Source organism: Triturus cristatus, chromosome 6 (assembly GCF_964204655.1).
Source record: "Triturus cristatus chromosome 6, aTriCri1.1, whole genome shotgun sequence".
Classification (NCBI taxonomy): Eukaryota; Metazoa; Chordata; class Amphibia; order Caudata; family Salamandridae; genus Triturus; species Triturus cristatus.
In genome coordinates this window covers 278043979-278057274 of record NC_140589.1, presented here as the reverse complement: position 1 = coordinate 278057274, position 13296 = coordinate 278043979, and positions in this window count along the sequence as shown.

Here is a 13296-nt window from a genome sequence, read left to right as displayed (position 1 = left end):
AGGGAGGGAGACGGACAGAGGGAGGAGGCTGACACACGGAGGGAGGGAGAGGGGGACAGAGAGGGAGGGAGTGGGGGACACAGAGGGAGGGAGAGGGGGACAGAGAGGGAGGGAGAGGGGGACAGAGAGGGAGGGAGAGGGGGACTGAGAGGGAGGGAGACGGACAGAGGGAGGAGGCTGACACACGGAGGGAGGGAGAGGGGGACAGAGAGGGAGGGAGAGGGGGACAGAGAAGGAGGGAGACACAGGGAGAGCAAATCAGTCCTTTGGTGTGTGGGAATGTCTGCTCGTCAGCAGGTGGACTGCGTGCATGTAGACAAGGGTGGCCAGTGCCAGAACCCCCCCTCTTCATCATGGCAAAACGCAGGGCCATGTTACAACCTGTACACGAGCACAAGGACAGCCACCTGCATCATATGAGTGTGTGGATCCACTCCATGTGCACATGTACAGTGCTACAAGGAAGGCGCAAACGCATAGCTCGGCACACATGCACACTCCACTGCTGACTGCAGTCACACTTGACGCAGCAAGTAAGACTGTGCCACACATAGTTAAAGGGGCCAAATTGGTGCCCAAGGGACACACACATGCACAAGTGCACTGTGAGTGGAATGCAAGACAGATCCTAATTCCAAGAGGAAATGTGCCAACTTTGTAACGGATGAAACATGGATGTTGCATGGATCAAAATTAACATTGTCTCTCTCACACACAGGTCAACGTCGTGCTGCACCCCCCAACACTGGGGGGGAACACTCACAGGACCCGGATCTGCAGGAGACCGATCCCACCGGCAGCGACCACTCTCACCACTCTGCGGACGACCCCGACCGACCTGACCACCTGCAGCACCTGCGTCAGGTACAACCGTGCCAACCACCACCCCCACTCCTGCCACATCCCAGGAGACACCCAGGATCCCTGCCCCAACACCACAATGCAGCCAGGCTCGCCAGGAGGGACACGGTGTCCCGGGCACCCAGGAGGAGGCAGGCGACAACGCCAATGCCACCCCTCAGGGGTCCCGGAGACCCCATGTGCCCACAAGTGCAGGCCAGACGCAAGTGGGCAGGGGTGGTGGGAGTGGAGAACGGCGGAGGCGCGAGCCTGACCAGTTGGCTGGGGATCCGGTATTTTCCCATGTCCGTAACATCCTGGACTCATACCGGCAGGACACCACGGGCATGGCCCAGGTTGTGTCCGTCCTCGAGGGGATCAAGGTCCAGCAGGCCCAGCAACATGCGGAGCTAATAGCCTGTCTACAGCTACACCAACGGAGGATGGAGGACAGACAGGCTCAGCAAGTGACGGCGTCCCAGGGGATTCACGCTGAACTCCGTCGGATGGCCGACACCATGGCCGACCCTCCCTGTGCCAGAAGGCGGAGAACATCACCACCCACAGGGAGGGATCATGGGGAGGAGGAGGAAACATCCGACGGAGCATCCCAGACGTCGTCACGGCCTGCTGCTGAGGTTCCCCGCAGGAAGCCGGGTCGTCCACGGAAAGGACCGTGAGGGTGGCTGCTACATCACCATCTCCCAGGACACCTGGCCTGGCACCTGGCCCACTGGAGCAACAGCATCACAGCATCAAGAGACATTCTCTGCCACATGGCCCTGCTGGTCACTGGCTGACCAATGTTGACAAAGACTGTGGCATGGACTCTGAGGATTTCCAATGGCAAGGACACCAACTCCCCTACTGAACTTTGGATTCCCTAATCCCGGAAAGGCCCTCACTTGGCCCCCCCCCCAATAATAAATCACACTATTAAGAGTAGATGCCTGCTGGTAGCATTATTACCTAACATGTGTCTTGTACAGTCTAAACATGCCTGAGTCATCTGTTCACTTCAACCATCCACACCCTGGGGCCTGAGTCAGGGACAGGACACATGGGTCACAGTTTTCTAGGCAAGACAGACATGGAGCACCATACACACCCGTGATGGTCAGAACCAGCTGAGGGGGTGGCCGAACAACCGTGCTGACAGACACATTGAGTACAGCAACAGTCATGCGCAGAGGTCAGGGATCCTGGCCCGTGTCCTGGGGGGCACCCAGGTACGTGTAGACAGGTGGCAGAACCATGTCCTGCAAGCTTGAGTCCGGTGGATGCAGAGAATGGGGTCATGGACAACGTTGGATGCATGGGGATGGCACATGTCACAATACCCACACAGTCATGGACATCATGCCCATTACACAGTCTCAGCACACACACACAGCTTGCATCTTGCCACTCGACACATTGACACATAGCCACAATCAGGGAATACCATGCCAGACATGCAGGATGCACCGTGCCAACACACCAGCATTGACTGAGAAGAGGCACCTTGGAGGCATAGGGACACCTTTAATAGTCATGTGTTTGGGATTGCAGAGGCAACTTGAAGTACACATGAACACATCATGTGGAGTAACATGTGGCTCCAACACTGGCACCCCCCTTCTGCAGCACAAATGCGTGATAGCCATGGAACTGGCACACAAGTGTCGGATAACAGCTAAATACCCACAGCTGCTCACGGAGAGACTGCCATACACCATACATCCGCTGATGTGGAAGTCCCACGCCATGTCAAGACAATGTTAACCGTATGTGTCCGAGGGCAGTGTCACACACAGTGATGCCTTCATCACAATCCACCATCCCATCACTGATGACTGACAACCAGGCAGCCCATCTATTCAGGTGTACCCAGCTGCATGTCGTGTCCCATGGGGATGCCACATGTCTGCAGAGGACCCAAACCCCGACCGGGGCAGTGTGCACACATCGTGAACAACTGCCACACCCAATACACCCCAGATGCATCCCTTACCCCATGGAGACTTCCAAACGTGTCCGTGCCTGTAACGCTGAGTCAGCCCACGATGCCATGTCCATGAGGAATAGCAGTGCCACAACAATGCAACCAGCAAACGGCATGCGCAGGTACCTGGGGAAGAGAGACACACAAGAAGTCAGCCACAAGAAGCACAGCCACTTGCATGTGCATTTACTCGACACATGTATGTATGACAACATGCTAGGTCACAATTATGCCTGGGGAAATACTACCATCACTGCCACCATCACTCCAGTGACACACCCACACACACCTCTGACCCACGTGCCATACATGCAGGTGGAGACACACATCACAACGCATGCCACACGGGGACCAATGCGTGCACACTCAGACCCTGGTACTCACCACTAAGCAAAGAAGTCGCGTATGAGCCGAGTCCGGATGTCCTCTTGCGGCTCCACATCCTCCACATCACTAGCCCCATTGCCAAGCCCTTCGTCCTCCACGGGTGGATGGTCCTCGTCATCTTGATCCAGGATGAGGGGCACAGCTCTTTCAACTGCCATGTTGTGCAGCATGCAGCAGACCATGAAGATCTTGCAGACCTTCGCCGGGGCATATGGGAGTGCGCCGCCGGTCTTGTGGAGGCACCGGAATCGGCTCTTCAGCATGCCAAACGTCCTCTCTATCACTCGCCTTGTCCGGCCATGGGCGGTGTTGTAGCGGAGCTGGGCCGGCGTGATGGGGTTGCGGAGAGGTGTCAGCAGCCAAGGCATGTTGGGATAGCCAGCGTCCCCTAAATGGAAAGCACATGGATATCGTTAGAACTGGCGAAGCGGTAGTGCTGCTCGGCCAAACAGAATACAGGACAGACAGACTGTACCCACCAACAACACATGCACGTTCGTTGCGCAGCTGCATCATCATATCAGGCATCCCGCTACGCCTCATGATGTAGGCATCGTGTGCTGATCCTGGAAAACGAGCACAGACATGTGAAATCACCATGTTGGACAGACACACCACAAGGGCATTGATGGAGTGGTAGTGCTTCCGATTGCGGTACGCCACCTCCCGTGCGTGTGGTGGTACCAAACCTACATGTGTCCCATCTATGGACCCAATGACATGGGGCATCCCTCCCAGGGCATAGAAACCACGCTTGACCTCAGTCATCTGTTCAGGGGTTGGGAACTTGATGAAGTCATCCAGGTGAATCAACATGGCCTCCAAGAAATCATGCAGCACACCGCTGAACATGCTCTGGGACATGCCACCAACATGAGCTATGGTATTTTGGAAGGTACCCGTGGCAAGGAAATGTAGGGCAGCCATTACCTTCAGCTGGGGTGTCAGTGCCGTAGGATACCTGTGCTGCGGTTGCAGGTGTGGTGCCAGTCTCGCCGTCAGCTCCAGAATCAACGGTTGGGTGAAGCGGTAGAGCCGGATCCTGTCATTCTCCTGCATGGTGGCCAAGTCTGGAATTCTTCGGGCAACAGGAGGCGCTCTGCAGTAATTTGGAAGTGACAAGGAAGAGTGAGTGCACTACGAGAACAACTCATGTCTACTGAGCACATGTAAATCTGCCAATACACACATGCCACATAGGGAGTCAGGCATGTGCTACATGCCCAGGACACGTATGGATGCAAGGTGACACTCCTTCCAAGACCCAGCTACACACGGTGATTGAGAACCTCCCCATGCCACGCCATGGGAATAGCTGTGTCCCAGTGCAAGTGCACTGCCCGACGCAAGACAGGAGTGACATACACCCACACATCAGCAGAAGTGTGATGCTGATTGCAGAGACTGGCAGCGGAACACTTGAGCCACAGGTCACATGACATTACACTAGTCCAGCCCACACACCTTGCCATGAAGGTGCACATGTCATGACTCCCCACACATTCCTTGTGAGTTTGCTGACATGGCCTTGTCACGCTACTCCGTGTCCCTTGCATACATGTGCACCTCACATCCGGTAACACATGTGGCATGGTGTTGGGAACAGTGTGCAATGACAATCTACACACAGCCACATGTTGGTTGCTGCAACGGCTGCAGCTTTTGAGGGTGCTACAACATCAACCCGATGTAAATCCCGGACACATATATGGCATAGTCACATTGTGCACTGTGGGTAGTGATGAGTCATGTGTCATGACCCCTGTACCGGGCATCATGGGACACTTCCGTGTGTTGGTGTCCGTGCCATGCCAGTGACGCTCACCCCAAGTGCGCAGTCCCACATGCACACATGTCAAAGGAGTCAAGGGCATGCCTGGCACACATCGCACCCTCACACAGTACACATGTACACATCTCATCATACATCTGGTGCCTTCTCCACTCAGGAGGCATGTTCCACATCACAGCCTGTGACACCTGTGCCCCACACATGTGGTAATGCACAGACGATGCCTTGGTGTCCATTCCTGGACAAGTATGTCCATCCATGGACAAGTATGTCCGCCCTATTCCGACATGTGTGTCGCCTATCACCACAGTGATGTCTAAAATCCGCCGTACTGCTGCTGAGAGGGCCTGTGCATGTTCCCAAATCACTGTGGGAGTGCTGCCGTATGTGTACCCATCGTGATGGCGAGCGTAGATGCGAGTGTACGGTCCGTACCACTACGGGTACGCATACGCGTGCAGACCCATAGTGATAGTGAGCGTAGATGCGAGTGTACGGTCCGTACCACTACGGGTACGCATACGCGTGCAGACCCATAGTGATAGTGAGCGTAGATGCGAGTGTACGGTACGTACCACTATGGGTCTGCACGCGTATGCGTACCCGTAGTGGTACGGACCGTACACTCGCATCTACGCTCACTATCACTATGGGTCTGCACGCGTATGCGTACCCGTAGTGGTACGGACCGTACACTCGCATCTACGCTCACTATCACTATGGGTCTGCACGCGTATGCGTACCCGTAGTGGTACGGACCGTACACTCGCATCTACGCTCACTATCACTATGGGTCTGCACGCGTATGCGTACCCGTAGTGGTACGGACCGTACACTCGCATCTACGCTCACTATCACTATGGGTCTGCACGCGTATGCGTACCCGTAGTGGTACGGACCGTACACTCGCATCTACGCTCACTATCACTATGGGTCTGCACGCGTATGCGTACCCGTAGTGGTACGGACCGTACACTCGCATCTACGCTCACTATCACTATGGGTCTGCACGCGTATGCGTACCCGTAGTGATAGTGAGCGTAGATGCGAGTGTTCGGTCCGTACCACTACGAGTACGCATACGCGTGCAGACCAAAAGTGATGGAGAGCGTAGGCATGCATGTACGGGCCGTTGCCATGCATTTGGGGTGCCCTAGGGCCCCCACACGCACCGTACCTGTGTGTGATGCTCCAAATTACATGGGGGACAAGTATTAAGGCCTACATGCATGCTGGTTGTCATGGAGACCAAGTTCAAAATTGGAAATTGTTCTGGAAGGTGCACAGCAGAAGTCAGTTGGGATTTGTCTACTTTGTTGCAATGTGTTTGTGGGGCTGACATCATGCAGGAGAATGAAACCGATAGAGAACCCACAGACTGCTAGGTTTGAAGGGATTGGTGGAAACATAGGATGCAAATGTGAGTGACCAATCTCTCTGTACTCCTGTGCATGAGACTGGGCAGAAGGGCACATATAAGGCAGCCAGGTCCCATGAGGGAGCACTTGCCTGCACATCTTTGCATTCGTCGACCCAGCTGCTGCTACTGATTCCCTGGAACCATGTCAAGGGCTGTGGAGAGGACACAGCCATTCACCCTGGAGGAGAACATGGCTCTGCTGGATGTGATCCTCCCACAGTACTCCATGCTGTATGGGCGACCAGGTTATCAGGTGAGTGCATAGGCCACTGCCACAGACTGTCCCTATGTGGTGACTGTGACTTCTGCCATTGCGTCCAGGTGTAACACACATGCCATGTACTGTCGGGGGGGTCCCAGGGGGGGGGGTGCCTGATGTCTCCCAGCAGTGCCCTGAGACAGGAGGGGTGGGGGCCTATCACTCACAGCAGTGCCCTGAGACAGGAGGGGTGTGTGCAGAGTCCTCCCAGCAGTGCCCTGAGACAGGAGGGGTGGGTGCAGAGTCCTCCCAGCAGTGCCCTGAGACAGGAGGGGTGTGTGCAGAGTCCTCCCAGCAGTGCCCAGAGACAGGAGGGGTGTGTGCAGAGTCCTCCCAGCAGTGCCCTGAGACAGGAGGGGTGGGTGCAGAGTCCTCCCAGCAGTGCCATGAGACAGGAGGGGTGGGTGTGGAGTCCTCACAGCAGTGCCCTGACACAGGAGGGGTGGGTGTGGAGTCCTCACAGCAGTGCCCTGACACAGGAGGGGTGGGTGTGGAGTCCTCACAGCAGTGCCCTGAGACAGGAGGGGTGGGTGCAGAGTCCTCCCAGCAGTGCCCTGAGACAGGAGGGGTGTGTGCAGAGTCCTCCCAGCAGTGCCCAGAGACAGGAGGGGTGTGTGCAGAGTCCTCCCAGCAGTGCCCAGAGACAGGAGGGGTGTGTGCAGAGTCCTCCCAGCAGTGCCCTGAGACAGGAGGGGTGGGTGCAGAGTCCTCCCAGCAGTGCCCTGAGACAGGAGGGGTGTGTGCAGAGTCCTCCCAGCAGTGCCCAGAGACAGGAGGGGTGTGTGCAGAGTCCTCCCAGCAGTGCCCTGAGACAGGAGGGGTGGGTGCAGAGTCCTCCCAGCAGTGCCCTGAGACAGGAGGGGTGGGTGTGGAGTCCTCACAGCAGTGCCCTGAGCCAGGAGGGGTGGGTGTGATGCACAGTGTGAGCCTAGATCATTGATTGTGACATTGCCATCATTCCACCTGTGTACCCACTGTGGCACGTACTGCTTTTTCCCTCACCAGGGGATGATGTCCCTATGACAAAGGTGCAATGCGTTGGCTGCATGACATGCCTTGTTGTTACCAGCTAATTTGTACCCATATGTCTCTCTGTGACATGTGGCTGGTGTATTGATGTGGTGTCACTTGTTCCTCCTCACAGGTAGGCGCCACTGCCAAGGAGCAGATCTGGCTGACCGCCGTCAGTGCCGTGAGGGGTGTGGATGGTCGGAGGCGGCGCCTGGCCCAGGTGAGGAAACGCTGGCAGGATATCCGGTGCTGGACGCGGAGGATTGCACGGCTCCTGCTGGGGGACTCACCTGAGAGCCACAAGAACCGCGGCCGCCGCCGTCTGAGCCACCTCCACAGGCGTGTGCTGCCGGTGGTCTTTCCAGACCTGGAGAGGCGCTTACAGGCGATGCAGCAGCCGGAAGGGGGTAGGTACATGTGTGTTTGTTGTGTGTCACCGGCATTTGTAAGGGCACAGTAGCATGAATCCACTGGCAGGGTTTAAAGGTGCTGTGCAGATCCTGTTTGCCCCAGTATAGCGCTGTGCCCCTGCCACCCTTCCCCTCCTTGCAATGTGTTCCCTGGTCTGTGTGTAGTCACTCCTTCCCAGGGTAATGTAGGCTGGCGCTTTGTCCACGGGAACAATGTCTGTAGCATCATGTGTGGGGGTGGTGTGTAACAGGTTGTGGGACCTTGCCTGTGCACTGTCAAGTTCACTGCATGTGGGTTCCATGTCAGTTGGCACTGATGCTGACTCCAGACATGGGAGTAGGTCTCTCATGTGTCATGCCTTACAGCGCGCATGTCCTATGTAGTGGCCTGTGACATGATGTGCATGACTGTGCGATACACATAGTGCAGGGATGGTGACGTGTGTTGCTGTCATTACCATTCAGTAGCATGTAGTTGCGTGCCCACTACTGTCCCCTGGGGCACCTTTTCCTCAGTGGTGTATGTGTCATCATGAACGTGGCCACTGTCAGTGTCTACAGCGTAAGTTGTGCTCTGTGCCATTGTCCCCTGTCACCATGTATATAGACGTGCTAATTTGTACAGGTGTCCACTGTGCAGCCTGACCTGATTGTCCTTCTTCATACTCACAGTTGCCAGTGCCTGTGTGTCTTGTTATACTCATCTGAGGATGGGCACTGGTACCTCATTATTTGTACAGGCGCACCTTGGCTGTTTGGCGTCCAATCTTGCTTTTTGCCTGCCCCTGTGTGTATCACCCAGACCATGAGATGTTGGTGCCACCTGTGTCTCAACAATTTGCCTCGTGTAGGGTCTTGTTGGGGCGGGCAATGCCTATGTGTTAAATCCTGATTACCACTTGCTGGGTCTGGGCAGTGTGTGATGTGCCTGGACACACACGCAATGTGCAGTGACCGAGTCATGTTGTGCATGTTTTCAGCATTACCTATGCAGCATGTGTCTCAAGTTCATGGATATGGTCCCTGGTCATCGGTATTTTCGCAAACGCTGTGTGGTGCAGATGCAGTGCTGGATTGTCCCCAGGACCTGGGTGCTATGTCAGACTCCTTTTCCTGTGTTTAGCTATTGTCTCATGCTCTCCATGGTATTTCAGTGGCATGGTGGCTCAACCAACTATGTGTTGCATGCCCTACATCGGTACCCTGTTCAGTAGATGTTAGGGATCTTCCTTTTCAGGCCATGCAATGTTACCTATGTAGATTGGACTCATGTGACAGATGTGTACAGGTGTCTGAATAATTTCTGTCTCTCCACCCTGCCCACAGCATCGTCGGGGGACACAGAGGGAGACATGGACACAGACCAGGCGGAGGGACCGAGCACCAGTGCCAGCCGTGACATCGGGTCTGGCACATCGAGTGGGACAGAGGCGGAGGAGAGTGTGGCCGAGGACCTGTCGACTGGCACATCAGACTACGAAGCTGACAGGTCCGGGGACGATGTCTCCGAGTGGGCGGAGGCTGCACCAGCAGCTGACAGCGGAACAACACCTCGCACCGCCCCCTCAGTTTCCACCAGCCGCCTCCCACTTGCTCGTGTCCCTTCCCAGCGTGCCCGGTCACAGCATGTCTCCTTCCTGCCAGGCACCGCGCCCCCTGCCCCTGTCTCCACTGCTGCCGCCAATGCAGAGTCTGTGGACATCCAGCGGCAACTGCAGGTTGGTCAGGCTGCGATCCTTAATGTCCTCCATGCCCACGGCAAAACCCTCACCAACATCGAGGCTTTCTTGGAGGGCATTCATTCATCGCAGGCTGACCAACGCAACTTGCTGAGGTCCATCGACTCCACACTGACTGCAGCAGTGGGTCTCCTGCAGCGCGACCTCCCCCCACCTACCCCTGCCCCATCCACACTTCCCACTCCCATGCCTGTCACACGTACACCCAGACGTCGGCATGCACCCACATCAACGGACACGGGCACCACACCAGCAGGGAAGGTCCACCGCACTCCTCCTGACACGCACACACAGGGTGAGGTAGGCACACCCACTGGGTCGGGGGGCAAACGTGTGACACGCAGCCATAGTGGGAGTCCGCATTCCACCCAGTCCACTCCCTCCAAATCCCCTCCCCTCAGCTCTCCTGGCCACATCTCCCCCAAGGACTCCTTCATGGCCGCTCTGTCCCTGAGCCCCACAGTTACACCACCACGCAAGCGGTCACGGAGGTCCCCGGTCAGGGTGGTTGAGTCTCCCCCCCTGTCTCCACCCTCCCCCGGTGGCGCTGCGACCCATCCCTCTGACCCCCCCCCTCCTTGGGGCCTGAGGTCCCTTCGGGTGCAGGGGACTCCCTGGATGACCTTGCAAAGGTGTGTAGTGCCATCCTGGCCTCCGCCTTTGGCACTGACCCACCCCCTGTGGTGGACTCCTCCATCCCTGCACCCACAACGCCGCCCCTTTGCCCTGATGTCCCTGCGGTGCCTGTTGCTCCCCCCCCCCCTGATGCCCTCACCAGTGTGGAAGACGATGCCATTTGACTGTGCAGGCAAGGTAGGGGACACGCATCCCACTGTGTCCCCCATCCAGCTGAGAATCATTGACTGCCCTATGGGCTTTGTGAAGATTGAACTGCCTGCGATCCACGGACATTGTGCTCCTGCTGAATAAAGCTTAATTTTGTTTTCATTATCACACTACTGCTATGCTGGTATTGGTGTTGGTGGGGCTGCTACATGGTTTTGGGTGGTGTGTAAGGGTTTGGGTGTGTGGGATATGTAGTAGTGTACTGCTCATTGGTGGGACCCTGTGATCTGTGTGCCATCACAAGGTGTTGGCTAACTTTCTTTGTTCATGTAGGCAGTTACTGCATGGTGCACTTGTCCAAGGGTGTATTCCTTCCTCTGTGTACCCAGCTTTCTTCCCTGCAGGGTGTTCCCAATGTTTAGCGCAGAGCTGTGTCTACATGAGCTGTGTGTGTGACGGAGCCCTTCTACTTTGGCCATGCATGCAGGGCCATGTCTCCACCTGCGACAATCGTGGCATCCTTGGTGATCACTGTACTTGTGTGTGGAGTCTGTTGACATGAGTTCATGGGGACATGTTCCCTTGTAGCCAGTATGCATGTGGATAATTCTGGCCTCACACACATGTGTTACACCCCTCCAGTCTCAGGGCACTGCTGGGAGGACTCTGCACCCACCCCTCCTGTCTCAGGGCACTGCTGGGAGGACTCTGCACCCACCCCTCCTGTCTCAGGGCACTGCTGGGAGGACTCTGCACCCACCCCTCCTGTCTCAGGGCACTGCTGGGAGGACTCTGCACACACCCCTCCTGTCTCTGGGCACTGCTGGGAGTGATGGGCACCCACCCCTCCTGTCTCAGGGCACTGCTGGGAGGACTCTGCACCCACCCCTCCTGTCTCAGGGCACTGCTGGGAGGACTCTGCACCCACCCCTCCTGTGTCAGGGCACTGCTGGGAGGACTCTGCACACACCCCTCCTGTCTCAGGGCACTGCTGGGAGGACTCTGCACCCACCCCTCCTGTGTCAGGGCACTGCTGGGAGGACTCTGCACACACCCCTCCTGTCTCTGGGCACTGCTGGGAGGACTCTGCACCCACCCCTCCTGTCTCAGGGCACTGCTGGGAGGACTCTGCACACACCCCTCCTGTCTCTGGGCACTGCTGGGAGGACTCTGCACACACCCCTCCTGTCTCTGGGCACTGCTGGGAGTGATGGGCACCCACCCCTCCTGTCTCAGGGCACTGCTGGGAGGACTCTGCACCCACCCCTCCTGTCTCAGGGCACTGCTGGGAGGACTCTGCACCCACCCCTCCTGTCTCAGGGCACTGCTGGGAGGACTCTGCACCCACCCCTCCTGTCTCAGGGCACTGCTGGGAGGACTCCACACCCACCCCTCCTGTGTCAGGGCACTGCTGGGAGGACTCCACACCCACCCCTCCTGTCTCTGGGCACTGCTGGGAGTGATGGGCACCCACCCCTCCTGTCTCAGGGCACTGCTGGGAGGACTCCACACCCACCACTCCTGTCTCAGGGCACTGCTGGGTGGACTCTGCACACACACCTCCGATTTCTGGATATGTGCGCTTGGCACATACACGGTGGGGTTACGCACACTGCATTAGAGGTGAGGGTACGAGTCTACTGACACTGGTGTGGTGGGGGTACGCTCCGTACGTCCGCGGGTGTGGGTACGGGTCGTACTTACACTGTTGGGCAGGGGGGTACGCTCCTTGCATTCGTGGGTGGGGGTTCGAGTCGTACTTACACTGTTGGCATGGGGGGTACGCTCCATGCATACGCGGGTGGGGGTACGGGTCGTACTTACACTGTTGGGCAGGGGGGTACGCTCCTTGCATTCGCGGGTGGGGGTACGGGTCGTACTTACACTGTTGGGCTGGGGGTACGCTCCGTACGTCCGCGGGTGGGGGTACGGGTCGTACTTACACTGTTGGGCTGGGGGTACGCTCCGTACGTCCGCGGGTGGGGGTACGGGTCGTACTTACACTGTTGGGCTGGGGGTACGCTCCGTACGTCCGCGGGTGGGGGTACGGGTCGTACTTACACTGTTGGGCTGGGGGTACGCTCCGTACGTCCGCGGGTGGGGGTACGGGTCGTACTTACACTGTTGGGCTGGGGGTACGCTCCGTACGTCCGCGGGTGGGGGTACGGGTCGTACTTACACTGTTGGGCTGGGGGTACGCTCCGTACGTCCGCGGGTGGGGGTACGGGTCGTACTTACACTGTTGGGGTGGGGGGTACGCTCCTTGCATTCGCGGGTGGGGGTACGGGTCGTACTTACACTGTTGGGCAGGGGGGTACGCTCCTTGCATTCGCGGGTGGGGGTACGGGTCGTACTTACACTGTTGGGCTGGGGGTACGCTCCGTACGTCCGCGGGTGGGGGTACGGGTCGTACTTACACTGTTGGGCTGGGGGTACGCTCCGTACGTCCGCGGGTGTGGGTACGGGTCGTACTTACACTGTTGGGCAGGGGGGTACGCTCCTTGCATTCGCGGGTGTGGGTACGGGTCGTACTTACACTGTTGGGGTGGGGGGTACGCTCCTTGCATTCGTGGGTGGGGGTACGGGTCGTACTTACACTGTTGGGCTGGGGGGTACGCTCCTTGCATTCGTGGGTGGGGGTTCGAGTCGTACTTACACTGTTGGCATG